The 18,257-nt window shown below is 38.3% G+C and overlaps 1 long non-coding RNA gene across 1 annotated transcript; it reads right to left on the bottom strand.

The window, feature by feature from the left end:
- Positions 1–4,141: 4,141 nt before the first annotated feature.
- LOC127151210 (uncharacterized) lies at positions 4,142–5,986 on the bottom strand. Its single transcript, XR_007823937.1, has 3 exons — positions 5,288–5,986; positions 5,114–5,189; positions 4,142–4,366 (listed from the first exon to the last, which is right to left on the bottom strand). It is a non-coding gene; the product is annotated as an uncharacterized LOC127151210 (long non-coding RNA).
- Between the last annotated feature and the right edge of the window lie 12,271 nt (positions 5,987–18,257).

Below are 18,257 nucleotides of genomic sequence, written 5' to 3'. Positions count from 1 at the left end.
TTAGTGATCATTGGTCATTAGTAGTGATTAATGCATACGATGATATGGTGTACCATCTTAACTTGTTGGGAACAAGCTCCCGAGAAGATATCAAATGCATCAAGAATATGTAAGCTAACTCTGTTTATGTTTTTTTTTTATCGTTAAAAAATTTATTTCATTTTGAATTATACTATATTTTAGAAAATATAGGACCTTGACAATTTTTCAATCTCAGAAGAATTTGAAAAAGATCAGAAAAACCCCATTCTGGAAAGCGGTGAAGGTAAATATATTTATAAGATAATTTAAAGCTTAGCATAAAATATAATATGCATTGTTAATTAGTTTTGTGTTATGATGTCTTTATAAGTAGGTATTGTCGAATGTGGATATTATGGTATGAGATACATATGGAAAATTGTGACCAAGGACAAAAGCATTATCAGTGATGCGGTATGTTTTTAAACTACTTACAATGTAACGTTATAAATAGTGTAATATGACCAATTTTTATTTTTAACAAAATGTCTATTCAAATTTTTATGTTTTTCTGATTAATACGAGAAGCCCATACTCACAACTTGAAATGGATGAAGTACGAGCGAAGTGGGCTAAATATTTAGCACGATACATATGATAGCCACACCTAAATATGTTCTAGTTAATTTTGTAAATGGCTAACATATGGGAATGCCCATAACCTTTTTTGTTTAGCCCATGGGTTTGGAATTAGGGAGGTTTGACATTTGAAGCCAAGCCCATGTTTGGACTATTGGAAAAAAATTCTTAGGATTAAAAAACCAAACCCATGGTCTTGGAATATGTTTTTCTATTTTATTTTATTAAATGTCATATATTTTAGAAAAATTTTCACTTCAACCTCTTATCATTGATCATTGATGACCGTTGACAACAAATGTTAACCTACTTGACGATCAACCATAATGACCGATCATGACCGATCGACGGTTATGATGACTGATCATCTTAACTGTCGACTCTGAATCATCTTGATTATCGCCCATGGATTTTCTTGACTGTCAATTATCGATCGTCAATGACCAATCATTTTGATTGTTATAACCTATAACTTTGGACATTTCTGTTGTCAGGTGAACATCGTGATCGACGGTGACCAATCATTATCGTTAGTTAACGATGTCGTGCCTGAGAATTCGGATGCAAATGAATTGAGAAGAAGGAAATGAGGGACTATTTATAAGCTCATCGTGCGTGCAAAAGTCATCATGATGCCTCTATCAACGTTAAATGAGATGTGACAACTATCGTTGCGTCCTTTTAGATTCCTAACGGATGAAAACTGTCACACCCCGTTCTGGATCACCTATACTCGACTCGAGAGACGACATGAAGTCAATCGATATTGCTTCCCTTTTGATCGACACTAGCTGACCCTTAACTTTTAACCTTAAATGAAATTCAAGTGGAAGCTACGAGACGTAACTTAAACACAAACTATAGTGCAACCCTTTTCTTTAAACAAACTTTATATAAATACTACACAGACATCTATCAGAAACTATAATTACTTGAAACAGACTCCAACTTCAACTTTCTCAAACATATGTTCGATACAATTAAAAGACCAACTTTATATAGGTTCAAAACATGAAGACACATATGGTAATATCATAAAATCCTTTGGTAGACAGATAGCAACAAATTAGGCTCTAATGACACGATCTCTACCTGGAAAGTAAAAAATATTTTGAAGAGTGTAAGCTAAACGAGCCCTGTGAGTGATAATTTTCAAACAACATTTCATAAACCTTTTAAACTGCAACATAGTATGAATACTTTAACTTGACAAAACATTTAAGAAATAGTAAGTCAAATCTTTTTTTTCCTGATCATCACTCAAGTATCTACTCCTGAGAGGTGGTAGAGTGAACTCAATACCAACTCCAAACCTTAGAGATATGCATTTCCAATCCCTGATCCTGGAAGATAGGCGTCCCTAGCTCCGATCTTGGAGATAAGCGTCCTTACCTCAAATTCCTTGGCACTCCTTAACCTACCCAGAAAGGCTATTTGAGATATCTTGGATCCGATAAAACATGAATGAAATCATATGCTTCAAATCTTTTAATAATCCTTTTGCATAAAGCAAACCTTTAAACATAGCCCTGCCTTGATAAACTCATTTTCTCTTTAGCCTTAAACATTTGTCAGTAAACATGCTTGAATAAATACATTGATGAAATCTCATGCCTGAAAATCATTCATTAATCAGATAACTGAAACATTTAACTCAAATCATACATAAAACAATAACTTAAGAACATGCTTTGAAAACTCTTAATAAATTCTTTATCACTCACTGATGCAAGCTTTAGATTCTCAGTTAATAAATTTTCCTGATTTCTTCTTGACTTAAAATAATAATAAGTAAATCCATTTAATTCTCTTTGACCATGAAAATACCAAGGATTTACTTAGAAATTCCAAAAATCACCAAAACAGTTCGAAATCACCCAAGATTTGAACTCCACGTATTTTCCTCAATGGTTGAAGGTCTCCTTCTTGACCTTTTTCTCTGCCAGCCCTTGTTCAGAAATCAGACTCAATTTCTAATCTTTTGAAAGTAATTTGAGGTAAATGACATGAGTGGATCTTGAGATATCCTTGCCCATATGATTTTATTTATGTTGTATCAGATCCAAGATATCTCAAATAGCCCTTCTAGGTAGGTTTAGCGGTGCCAAGGAATTTGAGATAAGGACTTTATCTCTAGGATCGCAGCTAGGGACGCCTATCTCCCAGGAACAAGGATTCTTGATGCCTAATCTAGGTTTCGAGTTGGTATTGAGTTCACTCTACCACCTCCTAGGAGTAGATACTTGGGTTATGATCAGGAAAAATAAGGATTTAACTTATTGTTTCTTAAACGTTTTATCAAGTTAAAGTATTTATGTTACAATTTAAAAGGTTTATGAAATGTTGTTTGAAAATCTATCACTCATGAGGCTCGATTAGCTTACACTCTTCAAAATATTTTCCATTTTCCAGTTAGAGATCGTGTCCTCGAAGTCGGATTAGCTGCTATCTGTCTCTTGAAGGATTTTCTATTACAATTGTATGTGTCTTGATGTTGTGAACCTACATATAGTTGGTATTTTAACTTTATCATACTTAGGTTTTAGAGAGTTGAAGTGGGAGTTTGTTTCAAGTAATTATGGTTTCTAATATGTAGAACTTGTATAAAGTTTATTTAATGAAAATGGTTATATTCAAGTGGTGTTTAAGTTATGCATGTTAGCTTTTGCTTAAGGTTAAAAGTTACAATATTCAGAGAATAAACCTTACATAAGTCATCACGCTTGATTAACTATGCTTTTAAGTATTTTCACACATAGAATGACGAAAAGAAGAAATGAAGTGAATCGTAAGAAGAATCATGTGAAAGAACTCAGCGAGAAGAATTTTCCTGATGAGTCGTAAGGTGAGATGCCAATACATCATTATGCGAGATGATTCCCTAGAAGACAAGAATGGTAGTTGGAGATAATGTGACAAGAAATGACTACTTTCTGCAATGACATTTGTAGGCAAGGACAAATGTGCAACATAGTAAGGACAAATGTACAACATAGTGCAATTAATTTCTCGCCTAAAGTATGCCTATAAAAGGCTCCAAGTCCACTATGAACAATGATGCAAGGGAGGCCATCCCTTAAGGAGGCCGATGAAAGGAGGAGTATTAGAGTCCTTTATCATTTGTAGTTGTATTTCTCTCATTCTTTAATTTTTTATCTTGTTGAAGTGTTATAAGTAGTTTAAGTATGTATTACATGTTTGATAAGGGTTTTTTAAGTATAAGATTCCTTGTGTTTAGGCTGAGCTTAACTCATCACTTGGCCAGCACTTGTCACCAACTTTTCGAGAGAGTAAGTAACAAATACTTAGCTAAACACGCACAAAAAAGAGTTTGAAAACAAACTTTGTTTTGGCATTTTGCATCCAATCATTGGTTTCCCAAAAGGAGAACAAGTGTGGTGTTGGTATCGATTGATTGCTCGCCTTAATATAAGATAATATGTAACAACCCAACTCCTTATACTGAGTCGAAGTTATTACTAAATGTAGAACAAGTGGTTTAAGTCATAAAATTTAGTAAAAACGCATAAGGTTCGGGAAATTTATTTATGAACATCCAATCAAAGTAACATGCAAAAATGACATTTCGTTCTAAAGTCCTACTCGGGCCCTATCTACTTAAAAAAAATGGTAAATAGTGAAAAATACTCAAACTCAGGTACTAAAGTCAAAAAACAAGAATGAGTGGAAGTAGAAATCCCTATGGCTCGCCACGGTCACTTCTGGTCGCTCGCCAGCTTGCCTTTGCCCTTACCTCGTCCTCTACCTGAGAACATGACATGAAGAGAGTGAGTATAAAATACTCAGTAAGGGACCCACTACTAGTCCCACTAGGTGCCTGTTAACTTCCTATCAGAGTCCTGTAACTGGTACCCAATCTCTGGCACGTTCCCGAACACGTGCAACATGCGCTCCCGTAGGAACGTAACTCTGGTCTTCGGTGTCCCGGGGCACACCTAGGACAATCAGGATGCGAGGACCCCATCGAGTCACTCGAGTCATATCTATATCCATGCTAGACTAGTGTCTCGTCGGACCACACAGTCCTAAATAGGTGGTGATCCCAAAGGACACCCATGCAGGTACGACTCTAATAGGTTAAGCTAACAGGTACCCTAATCACAGCATACATACACATGGCATCATCATATAATCACAACAGATTAATCATCATTTCACTCTCTATCTCAACATCCGTCCTACAGTCATAACAGTTCTCGTCATCACCACATCATGCCATAATATAACCATATCATCAATCGCATCATACTATCATTAATTTCATGCATCGTACAGTCTAGTCCTCAACATGCACAATTGAAGGTATACGTGACCTTATAATTTTAAACATGGAGCTAGTAGTAGAAATCTTTTACATGGAGATTTACTTGGCGAGTTCTAACCGCGAGGCAAGTGTGCTTTCCAAGCAACGAGGTCCTAACTGTTTAATACGCCAAAATTCGTAATTGAGTCACCAACGACTAACGGTTCAAAACTCAGTGAAATGACTTACCCTAGAAAGAGGTTGCAATGCTGAGCCCCTACTGAAGAAATCCCACGCTGCAGCAGTTACTTGGTCCAAGACGTCCCTTAAGGAAAATAATTTAATTTAATTCCAAATTAAATTATTTAGTGTCCAAAGACATTGAGTCTTACTGGGTAATGCCAAAATAATTAATTTGATTACCGAAAAATTGGATGAAAGGAGCCAAATTAGGCTTGGCGGCTCGGCTGGAAAGAGAACAGGGACCGGCTCGGCTTGGAGGTTGAAGATCGGCTCGGCTCGCAGCGCAGACAGGCGCGGCTTGTGGTGCAGACAGGCGCGGCTCGGCTTGGTACAGAGACTACGCACGTGCGGCTCGCACGCGGGCGCTGCTCGGCTCGCGAGTGCACGCGGCTCGGGTTCTAGGTCGGAGGCACGCGGCGCGGGCCGGGCTTCGGGTCACGGAACGGGGGCTTCGGTCGGGTCTGGTCCTCGTGTGACGAGGCACTGGCTTCCAGATCCGGATGGCGCGACGGCTGCGAATGGTCCGGCTACACCACGGCTTCGCTCGGCGACGGCTGCAGACGGACGTTTCGACTGCGCTGCGTCGGATCGAAGCGGCGCGACACGGCTGGCTGACGGATCGGCTGCGGATCGCGAAGGGTGACGCGGGCTCGGCTTCGGGCGATGGCTGCGAGAGACGGGTTGCTCCGACGGACGCTCGGCGTGCGCGAATCGGCTTGGACGGATCTTCCGGCGCGGCTAGAAGCTCGGCGACGACTCGGGTGGACTGCAGACTCGGTTGCGTTGCTGAACAGAGAGGGGAAGGCTTGATGGCTCGGGTTCGCGGCGGCGGCGTGCGGCGGCTAGGGTTTTATTATTTTTTTCTCCCTTTTTCTTTTTTCTTTTCCCCTCTTTCTTTCTTTGATTTTTTTTCTTCTTCTTTACGCACGAGACCTAAGGCTTTTATAAAACAATATCTCTTTTCTTTTCCCTTAAATAACCCAAACCAACCATCTTCTCTCTCTCTCCAAATCTCACCAAAATCAACCAACCCTCCTTTCAATTAGCATTAATTCACCAAATAATTTCTAAATACTAAAATAGATAAAATAATAGAAAAATACTTAATAACTAAAAAATGGAAAAATCCCAAACTTTAATAAACCGGAAAATTCAAAATGATAAGGTTCTCCCAATAATTTGAATTTTCCAAGACCATACATAAATATTAATAGCAAAATGAACAAAAACGAGTTTGTTGGGGCGTTACATAATCAAATGTTCTATATCACATCAAATTGTATCACACATTTAAATCGCCTATAAAGCAGAAACTTTCTTTCATCTTTCTTAATACAAGTTAGTTTACCTTTCATAATCATCCCCTTCCATTCTCCTCTATAGAATCCTTTATGTAAATATTTAGATCGGTGAAATTTTATATTTATACTGTATAGAATTTATACAGTCTTGAATTAGAAGTAGGTGTTATAACTAAATTTGATAAAAATTCCCTTTATTCGATCCTGGCTTACTGACGAAACCTTTGCTTTGCTTACACTTGAACAAACGTGAGAAAAATTTATATTAAACGTTGACCATATGCATTTAGCGACATATAGATAGGACATGCATCGTTTATTGCATAACCCTAAGCTAGATGCCAGCTTAGTCGCATTATTAGAACGTCTCATGATACATCCACGAATGAATTCTGTATAAAGATAAAGATAAAAGTCAACAAGCACTACATGACCTACATCCCCAATGAGTTCGAAAGGTTGTGACTAGGCAAGTGTTATGAGAATAGACACTGAGACCGACGTGTCTTTCAGAGTTTAGAATGACTGGTTATATTTTTTTATAAACAAATGTAGGATTAATTGTTGCTCAGTAACTTGATTAGCGGCTTAGTGATTTAGGAGAATCATTTGATGAATCTTCTGTAGAATCATGTATGTCCCAAAAATCTTTGCAACGACTTGATATCAGAAGGCAATGACAATTGGCTCATCACATCAATCTTCGTAGGGCTACTTCTAGGCACGTTTGGAGATCTTGTGCCCTAGTATAATCCCCTAAGTAACCATGGCTTCTCTTAGTTCAGCACTAGGCATGTCTCTTCTCATCTCTTAAACACTGTCTCTAAGTTATTCAGACATTCGAAGTAGGAGTTCTCGAAGACTAAGAAGTCATCCATGAAAATCTCTACTGATCTCTTTAGAAAATTTAAAAATATCGCCATCATGGACCTTTGAAATGTTCCTGGCGCACAACTCAAAGAGCATGCGACGAAAAGCAAATGTGCCATAGGGACAAGTAAACGTTGTCTTGTGCTTGTCTTCTAGTGAAATCGTTATTTGGTTATATGTAGAGTAGCCATTCTGAAAGTAGTAATACTTATTGCTTGCAAGTCAACATTTATTCTTTCTCATCGCCACATTCATCTTGCGATAACCCATACAGATCTGTGATAACTTGTAGAAATACAAGTTATTATAGCCATTTGGGTAAAATAATGGAGTCTAAATGCAGAATAAAGTATCAAAATGCGTGGCTTTTACTGCAAATTCATAAAGATAAGAGAATATAACTTACATAAGTTTCAACACCTGTTTTACCATGCTTTTAGTGCTTTTATCGTAGGACAATGAGGAAAAGAAAAATTATAGTGAATCGAAGAAGGAATGCATGCAAAATCTGATCCGATAGGAAGATTCCTAGCGGTTTACTTCAGTAGGCAATAGGCCACATCATCACATAAAAAGATTCACTAAAAGACTGGAATGGTTGTTGGAGTTGATGTGACTTGACAAGGATGTTTTTTGGCGCCAACATGTGCAAAAGAATAGAAGTTTCCTACCCATAGTTGCCTATAAAAGACCTGCATCTTCACCATATAAAAGAGGTCTCAATGAACCCAAAACTAAAGAGCTTCAGGGAGGTCTGTCTCCATAAAGGCCGGTAGAAAGCAGTAGCCTTTTCCCTTTTGTAGAAGTTCTCCCTTCCTTCCCCTCTTCTCCGATAAACTTTTTGAGTAAGAGCTTAGAGTGAGATTAGAGAGAGAAACCATTGCCATCTTCCTCCTAACTTGTAAAAGAGCCAAGGAATGCTCACAAGACATTCTGCATCTTGGCTCATCTCGTTTACTTTCCATTTTTGTAATGCATTGACGTTCGTACATTTCAATGGCCAAAAGGCCTACAACAATCAATACATTACAGTTGTACTCCCAGTCAACCTTTCATTTTTTACTGTTCATCTATTGAATTGTTATAAGTAGTTTAAGTTCATGATAAGTACTTGATAAAGGCTCTTTACTTACAGGGTTCATCGTATTTAGTTGAGCTTGACTCCATCGCTTGGCCAGCGCTTATCGCCAACTGCTCGAGAGAATAAGTAGCAAGGACCTAAACACATGGGATAAGAAGTTTGAGAAAAAACTCCATTATGGTGATTGACCTCCATCATTTGTGTCCCGAAAGAAAAACAAGTGTGGTATTTTGAAACTGAGCTTAAAAGAGAGGCAATGTGAGTCTTATAAATAAAGGAACCTAAATAGCTACAAAAAAGTTCATCTTTATTATTTGTATTCTGAAACGAGAACAAGTGTGGTGTTGAAGCATCGAGAGGTGCTCGCCTTAATTAGAAAATGGGTATGAAATCTTTATTGCATCAATAACAGCCTTATGGGTTAATAGCCTACAACGCGGAGACATTTCTTCATATTTCTTTAACGCAAGTTAATTCATTCCCTATATTTACACCATTTCACATTAGCTTCTAACGAATCTCATATTGTATAGATATTTTTACCGCTTGGAAAGAAGTAAACATTATAACTAAGTTTGATAGCAATTCCCTGTGTTCGATCCTAGTTTACCTAGGAAACCTATGCGTTGAAAGGATGTGTACCTTTTATTATACAATCTTTGCCTAATGACATAGCGAGGATATTGCATGCAATGATTACGTCTTATTGCATAGTGTAGTTCGTAGACATAAATCTTCAATGACATATTAACAAATTTATCGTCAAACAAGTCAAGCATTGAAAGTAGTCTAAAACCAACAAGCAAGCTCAACAATACGCCACCCTGTTACTCTTCTCGTTGGAATCAATACATTATCCTTATTAGTGACAACAGTTATCACGCCCTTTTTGGAAACACATTGAATTGGACTGACCAATTCACTAGTGGTGATTGCATAATTTACCCCTAGGTCTACTCAGTTGATGATTTCATGCATCATGACCTCTTCCATTGCAGGCTTTAATCGCTTTTGATATTAAATTATGCTAGTGTGTCATCCTTCCAATCCGATCTCATGCATGCAATAGAATGAGCTTATTCATTGAGTGTCCGCCAGGGTCCATCATATCGCCTTTTTTGGCATTTTAGCATTTTCATTAACACCTTCTCTTCTTTGACATTCAAGTGGATAGAGATAATGGCGGGTAGAGTGTCATTCTCCCCCAAATATGTATAACTCAGGTGGTATGGTAACAACTTGAGCTTTAATTTTGGTATCTCTTCAATTGATAGCTTTATTTTCTTATTGGCTTTGGTTTGCAGCTCCAAATATTCAAATTTTCTCTTGTCAAACACGACATTCACTTTTTACAGAACACCTTCAGGGAACTGAAAATTGAATTCTTAGAGCCGAATAGCAAAGTAATGATTTCTTCCTCGCAATAATCTTAACCAAGGGATTCAATTGCACTGCAGTTCTCCATATCTACAGGGAACTTCAACTCGTCAATAACATTAAATGTGACTTCTTGGTCGTTAACTAACATTGTCAATTCCCCTTAGTAGACATCAATAAGGGTTTAACCTATAGATAGGAATGGTCGTCCTAAGATAATGGGTACATCTAGATCAGCCTCATAATCTAGTTAATGAAATCTGCGAGGAACATGAACTTGTCCACTTTGACTAACACATCTTCAATTTTTCCCTCTGGATGCGTGATGGATTTGTCTGCCAACTGTAGCGCTACAGTAGTTGGTTCTGCCTTTCCTATTCCCGATTTTTTAAAAATAGACGGTGACATCAAGTTGATACTTGCTCCAAGGTTGCATAGTGCGTGACCAAGATCCATACCATCTATAGAGCACAGAATCGTGAAGCTTCTAAGGTCTGTCATCTTCGTATGAACCCTATTCTTGAAGACACTGCTTGTTGTCTGCGTTAGAGATACGGTCCTATATTCATTCATACTTCACATCTTAGTAAGTATGTTTTTCAGAAATTAAACATACAAAGGCATCTTATCTAACGAATCAACAAACATGATGTTGATTTGAAGGTGCTTTAACACGTCTAGAAACTTGCAAAATTGCAGCTCATCGCCTTTCTTCTTTAGGCGACCCAAAAATGTAGGCGGTAGTAACTTATCAGAAGATGACATCTGTTTTGACGTCTCCCTGTCTGGTGCATTACGCTCGAAAGTCTCCACTTCCTTATTTTTCTGAACGTCATTATTCTACAAGGAAGAAGAATCATTAGTTAAAGAAATAACAAAAGGAGTAGAAGTAGTATTTGTTAGGTGTTCATTCATGGCATTAGTCCTATAAGTAGAAGGTTTACATTCTGGGTCTGGTTCACAAGTGGTCCAGTTCCTACCGTTGCAAAATGTCACCACTTGACACTTGTCTTTTGTGTTTTAGTGTTGCTAAGGACGAATCCCCTTGTTCTCTAAGAGATATCGCTGGCTATTTGCCCTATTTGTATCTCCAGATTTTAGCTCTACAGAAGGGCATCATTCTTCTGCGTGTATTCTTGAAGCAGGTTTTCCATTAATGATGACGATGAAGAAGAAGCAGTATGGGATTGTTGTTGTTGAGGTGATTGATGGTGTGGTCTATTGTTATGGTGTCCATGGTTATAGCCAGGTGTATCACCACATCCTCCACCATGACCACTTTGTTGTCCTTATTGTTGACCCATTCCTCCCCACCTAAAGTTAAGGTGGTATGTGTTGGAGTTTGGGTTGTGCCTTACAAATGTGACAAATTCTATTTTTGTGGGCATACTTAGTATTATGAGAACCACCACATTTCATACATCCTATACTAATGTCCTGTCCCGCCCTGTGTCACAATCGTAACCTTTCAAACACGATTGTGCAACACTTGTTCTGCTCGATCAACAAATCAGTCGTTCAATATTCGAAATCCATGGACAAACTCGCGATATGATGTAACCTCTCTCCATGTTCTCGGGAAAATGTTTTTATTAAACGAGAGAGAGAAAGTAAATTATTGAAAACATCATAAAGAAAGTGTTGAAGACTGTCAATTGCAAAGAAAATAGCTTAGATTGCAAAGAGTCCGACAAGGCTTGGGCGGGGTCAAGTAGTGTGCTACCCCCTATAGTACATATTGAGATTTTTGGTCTTGGTAGGCTTGCATATGAAAAAGCCGAAATGTCACACTGTGGCTCGGCGACATGAAAACGAAAGCAATAACCTAAACTACTTATAAGATGTAAAGACAAAGCAAATTAGGGGTATTTGGGCATACAACCATAAGTAGACAACACCTTGGCCAAGTATGCCCGTGACATTCTCCCCCAGCTAAATGATTGACGTCCTTGTCAACCGGCAAAGTGCTTCAAGATCTTCGACGCGTTCTCGGCTTGGTACCTCCACGAGGTGGTTTTTCCACTTCATTTGGAATTTATGTATCTCCATCGTAGGCCTTCTACCTTTCCTTACTTTGTCAGCAAGGACTTCCTTGACTTCTCTATCTTCTTCCCGTTAAAGGTTGATAGATAATCGTACGGTATTGTTGGACCGTTGATCGGCAACTTGGTCATCTGCTCGAACTCAAGGGGGCATCGCTTTTGATCCACCCTCTCCTTCATCGACCTTGAAGCTTCTTCTAGGCACACTTGAGTGATGTCAGCCAGCTGTTCTCATTCATTTTCAACTCTATGAACTTGAGGGTTGTTCCCTACATGAGGGCCATCCGTGACCGGTGGCAATATCGAATACTCACTACCCTTAATCTCAAACTGACTTCTCTTGATCAGCGAATCTGTCTGAGCACTGTGCCCGAATTGGGCTATATTCAGTAGTTGAACCCAATTCTTTTGTCTGCCATCAACATAATGATGCAGATATTCTCCGAGTATATAGTTGAATTGCTGGTCTTCAACTTTGAGAGGCTTGGTTGCATCGACGACCTTAAGACTTGGCCCCTCAATCGTGGCTTACTTTGAACCATTAAAAGCGGTCTGACACTCGAGGTTCTCATCCTACTGAATGTCTTCCCCTTTCAACAACCCAATTTGGTGAAACTCCACCACATGACTCATCTCGTTTATCTAGCTCTGCACAAAACAATACTTTCTTCCCTTGGCATCGGTAAGACTAAATGGCACCGAAGGGAACTCGTATGCTCTAAGTCTAGTGACACAAGTTGTCTCGAGTCCCTCTGTCTCTGTTGCTCTTACATGATAGTTCCTTGATCTAATGAACTTCGAAAAATACTTGACCCCACGTGGGTGGTCAAATAGCCTGGTGAGTATGTGGAGTGGGTACTTGCGGCGAATAACTGTGAGTTTATTCTGGATACTACGGTTAATATACCATCTTAGGCTTCTGTCTTTCTTCTTTAAGGAAAGCATTGGGGCTCCCCACGGAGCTTGTACAGGTCTACTAAATCCTGTACCTAACAATTTCTTCGACTGCTTTCGAAGTCCAACTAACTCCGGTGGTGCCATACGATAAACATTCTTTGCAGGCGCTTTCGCCTCAAGCGGCAGTTCTATCCCATGGTCAGTCATCTGTCGCATCGACAAGGACTTGGGCCATCTTTTTGGCATCACACCATGACACTTCTCTAGGACACACAGAGTGTCTTTGGGGACTGTCTCCTCCAATTTTCCCAACGTCCCAAGCAGGATCGCCATGGATGGTGGTTCCTCTTGGACGGGACTCTCGTCTAATTGCATGACCGATATCATAGTGCTCTTAGTTTGTTTTTGGTTAATCCAGGTGTCCACATACAATAAGCCTCTTTCTGTTGGCACGTTTCTCTCCCCTAACTTTTTCTGGAGAGACAACAGGTATTTTATGGCCCTTATTCGAGTCTTCTCGCCCCCTTCCATCTGGTCCACTGCACCCTCGGCTTGATTTGAATTATCATCTAAATCCAAGGTTAAAGAGGCCTGAAACGCATGGAAGCTAGCTTTATTCGGGTATTCTCTTGCCAAATGTGGCCTCCCACATATGAAGCAACTAAGAGGGCGCGTGGGTGAGTTTCGATTGTTCGGCCTTTGCCATGTGTTCTCTGTATTCGGTTGGTAGGGTCTACGGTCTTTACTAGAACGTTTGCCTCCCCGGCATCTTTGGAAGAACTCGAATGACTATTCTTGTTCCTTCTAGGTGAGAAACTTTGGTGGCATCTCACATCTTGAGAGTCACTAGTCAGATCAAACAACCGTTCAGTTGCTGCGTACGCTGACGTGAGGTCTTGAACCCTTTGTTCATACAACTTGGTTTTTGCCCACGGTTTTAACCCTTCGACAAAACAAAAAACTTTGTCTTTCTCTGAGATATCGCGAATGTCTAACATCAACCCCACTAACTGTTTCACGTACTCCCGAATCTTGGCAGTGTGTTTTATATCACACAATTTTCATCGAGCAAGGATTTCCACATTCTCGGAAAGGAATTGCGAGTGGAGTTCTTTCTTCAGGATGTCCCAAGTATCTATTGTGCAATGCCTTTCCTGTATGTCCATGTATCGAGACCTCCACCGCAATTTGGCATCCTCAAATAGATGCATCGTTGCCAATGTCACTTTGACTTCCTCGGTGACTGTGTTTGTGGCCTTGAAGTACTACTCGAGATCAAATATGAAGTTCCCTAAGGCCTTTGCGTCCCTTACTCAACAGAAGGGCTTGGGTTCCAGAACTTTTACCTTACTAATGGAAATTGTCCCTCTGACTGGAGCTTGGTTTGCCATTGCTCGCATTGTGAGATTCAGTTTTGCGTTCACATCTGTGATTTCATTCCTAATGACATCGAGGGTAGCTCAAAATTCCTCCGACATGTCGTTTATCATCTCTAAGAGTGTCTTCTGGAAGCTATCTAGCTTATTGACACGTCCCTCCATGTGGGCAACAAAACCCGACAAACTGTCCCTATATTCATAGTTAATAGTTCTTCCAACATTTGCTTATAGGGTGTCGACTCTTGCCAACAACTCTTGTATCAGTAACCCTTCGATATGGCCAACTATCGCATCGATTGTACCAACTTTCTTAGAAATTTCTTCGAGACGGGACTCCAAGTAGTGGATGGAGTCAGAAACTTCAGCTAGGTAGAGCATCTGCTCTTCTAGCTCTACTAGTCGGTCTCTCTTGGCCTTGCCCGATGGATTCACCGACGACATACTTTGGTCTTACTATCAATTAGCTGATTTGATACTGATACTACTTCTCACAATCTTAACCTTTCAAACACGATTGTGCGACACTTGTTCTGCTCGGTCAACAAGTCAGTCGTTCAATATTCGAAATCTACGAACAAACTCGCGGTATGATGTAGCCTCCCTCCACGTTCTCGGAAAAATGTTTTTATTAAATAGGAGAGAGAAAGTAAATTTTTGAAAACATTATAAAGAAAGCGTTGAAGACTGTCAATTGCAAACAAAATATCTTAAATAGCAAAGAGTGCGACAAGGCTTGGGTGGGGGGTTAAGTAGTGTGCTACCCTCTATACTACATGTTGAGATTTTTGGCCCTGGTGGGCTTGCATATGAAAAAGCCAAAATGTCACACTGTGGCTCGACGACACGAAAACGAAAGCAATAACCTAAACTACTTATAAGACATAAAGATAAAGCAAATGAAAGGTATTCGGGCATACGACCATAGGTAAACAACACCTTGGACAAGTATGCCCGCGACACCCTGCACGTGTCCTTGAACTTGCCATGCGGCACTCAACGCAACTTAAGCAGTCCTATCGACTCAAGTTAAACCACTAGAATGCTCACTTATGTCCTTATACTTAAACTTAAATTTAAATGTTGACAAGTAGTGGAGTCACAACAGCTTCAAGATATATCTTATAGAAACCACTTCTTAGGATTTAAACCATGCATTCTACAATCATAATACAAAATTCCCTTAAGTACAAAAACTATAATAGTAAACTTAAAACGCCTTGCTCCAACTTCAACTTTTACTCGACTTGGCCTTGATTTTGTTACCTAGGAAAGGAGAAACTTAAAACGTAAGTCAAATAGGCTAAACCCTAAACCCTAAAGTCAAAGACTTAGTGAATAATAACTTTTGAAATCCTTTTGAGGAATACAATTCAACAAAAAATTCATTTTCATAACACAAATAGGCTTTAAAGCCTTATTTCATAAGCACAAAACCTGTTACTTTCAAGCATAGGAAATTCATAGCATAAACTTAACTTTAACATTCATCTCTAACCCATTCTAGATGAAACGTAGGTGTAGATACACCACATGTCAAAAGACATCCTCCTCTGAACATTAGTACAATTTTAACCATATCCTTCTCCTCATAGGCAAAAATAATTTCACCTTCTCTAATGAACAAAGAACATATGCTCAATATCCACTACATCAGTAATAGAGCACCACCATGTGCACACAATTGGTTATAGGGGGTAACATAGAACATACAAGCATAGACTCATGTAAAACATATTTGAAAATTTGACTTAAACACATCCTTGCTTTCAAATAAATCCTTTCTTTCAAATAACATAGTCATAAATTTACTTTTACACAACATACATTCTAGAAAACCAGGTTAAATCCATGATTTGCTTAAATCAAGAGTTCAACTAGCAAATCATTCATTAACTGTAAGAACAACATTTTTCTCATAATCCTTAACATGTAAAACAACATTACAATCATCACATATAAAATTTTACATAACATAAAAGCTTTCTTTAGAACAATTCATAAATATTTATGTGTAAAACAACATGACAAACACATGAACTTTAGAAGAAAAGCTTTAAAACCAATTAAATTTTATAAAATCACTTACAAACTTGAAGTTTCCACCCCTAGCTTGAACTCTTTCTTAGACTTTCCAAGAATGTATGAGAAATTTATGAACTTTACACCCACCTCCCCCCCCCCCACCCCAACCACCACTTCCCCTTTTATATAATCTTTTTGCATAACCTCTTTGTGATACCTAAATTCATATTACCTCGTCACCTTTCACCTTTTAATTCTGAGTTTACACCTCCTACTTGTCGGAATTCAAGTATTTGCATGACTAACACCTTTAATCCACCCACCAAATACTTAAATTATAATGTTCTCGATCAGAATAGGTCCAAGATCATTCCAAGTTCACCTTCAAAGAAACACGTGCTTGAAGTGGCCAATTTGTTTCACAAGTGATCGAGGATGTGCATGTAAGTTCATGTCGTACTTTTGTTTTATTCTATACTTTTATTTATTCTTTCATAACTTAATTACAAAATTTATTGCAGAATCAAATACTGCAACTTCAGTCCTAGTCCACCTTAAAGGGTTCTTAGCCACTCTTTTGGGTTGGGATATGTGAGACTGTTTTGGGACGACCAGGCTACTCAAAAAGTCTTGGTTGGGGACCTAAGCCCAAGTCTCGCAAAATTTGAGCTAGCAGTTCTTCGACCTCATTTTCGCAATTTAGGGAGGTCGAAAAAGTTAAAGTCCTGATTGAGCAGCAAAGACTCGAGCTTGAAGAAGCTAAACACATGATTGGAGAAACGAAAAGGGCGTCAAAGCTGCATACACAACAAATGGGAGAAATGAGTCGGGCATAAACTTGACCGTGAGCACTTGCGTTATGTATTCTTCAAAATTTTAAGTTGTTTACTTTGCATTATTCAGTGATATATATATATCTAAATTTACTTCTGTATCATTGTAGGTATGAACTTGTTGTAATATGGCGTCCGTGGCTATTAGGATCTAAATGTATGTACCTTTTCTCCTCTATGTAATTTCTTTGAAACATTCTTAGAAAATCTAATATTTAATTATAATATATTATTTTTATTAGGTATTTTATATAATTATTCAATTTCAATCGAATTAGAATCGAAAAGAGTATTGCACAATTGAAAAATAAAAAATTCAATAAATAAAAAAATATATTTAAAATATCTCCCGATCACCCAAAGCATCAAAATCGATGCCCTTCCCCAACGTGTTATTGAAAACATTGGGAGAAGCCTTTTCCCGACACCTAAAGGGGATATCGACAGTGGCCTACTATCAACATATAGCGTCACGTCAGGGATGATATTGTATCGACGTTTTATCATCATTGGTCAAATCAACGTTGGGAGAAAGCTTTTCTCGACGCCATGCTAGTTGGACGTCAGGAATGGGTCCCCTGACACATTTCTGTCGACATCTTCTAGACGTGAGATTGTATGTCGAAATAGCCTTCTACGATGTCGTTTTTAATCTTTCCGACGCATGGTTGTGTTTGGAGACCCCCGACTTGTTGTACTGCTAAACTATCGTGTATCATGACCTAAACAATAGTAGATCATTTATTTAAACTATAGTATACGATCGTTAAGAAGAAGATTAGTCTCGCGCATGTGTGGCCGATTAATCACGTGTTGATTGAGACATTTTTCATATTTGTCATTGTAGGCTTGTGGGCTTTTTCCATTTTCAGCACTATTCTATACAGTTTAAATATTTGACCTGCTGTTATAATTTTGTAAAAATCCTCAATAATAATAATAATAATAATAATAATAATAATAATAATAATTATTATTATTATTATTATTATTATTATTATTATTATTATTATTATTATTATTGTGAGAGGTATATAAAATAGAAATAAACCCACCAATATAAGTGGAGAATTGAACAAAAAATCCATCCAATCGAAGAGAGAGTGACCTAAGGAATCAAAAAACATTGAGATTTGAAAAAAGAAAAACTATCTAATTAATTCCATTGTGTTTGAGACAGAAATACATTGTTGTGATTCTTTACAAAATGGAAAATCTTTTGTAGTGGAAACTGGAAAGAAGAGCACTAAACTACCACTAAATGGGATCCCAAAGCACAACCTTTCAATTATTACTTATTATGTACATTAATCACACTATAAAAAAAATCCTTAAATAATATATTGAA

Source organism: Cucumis melo, chromosome 10 (assembly GCF_025177605.1).
Source record: "Cucumis melo cultivar AY chromosome 10, USDA_Cmelo_AY_1.0, whole genome shotgun sequence".
Lineage (NCBI taxonomy): Eukaryota > Viridiplantae > Streptophyta > Magnoliopsida > Cucurbitales > Cucurbitaceae > Cucumis > Cucumis melo.
Note: the sequence above shows the minus strand (reverse complement) of the source record. Positions and strands in the feature narration are given on the sequence as shown.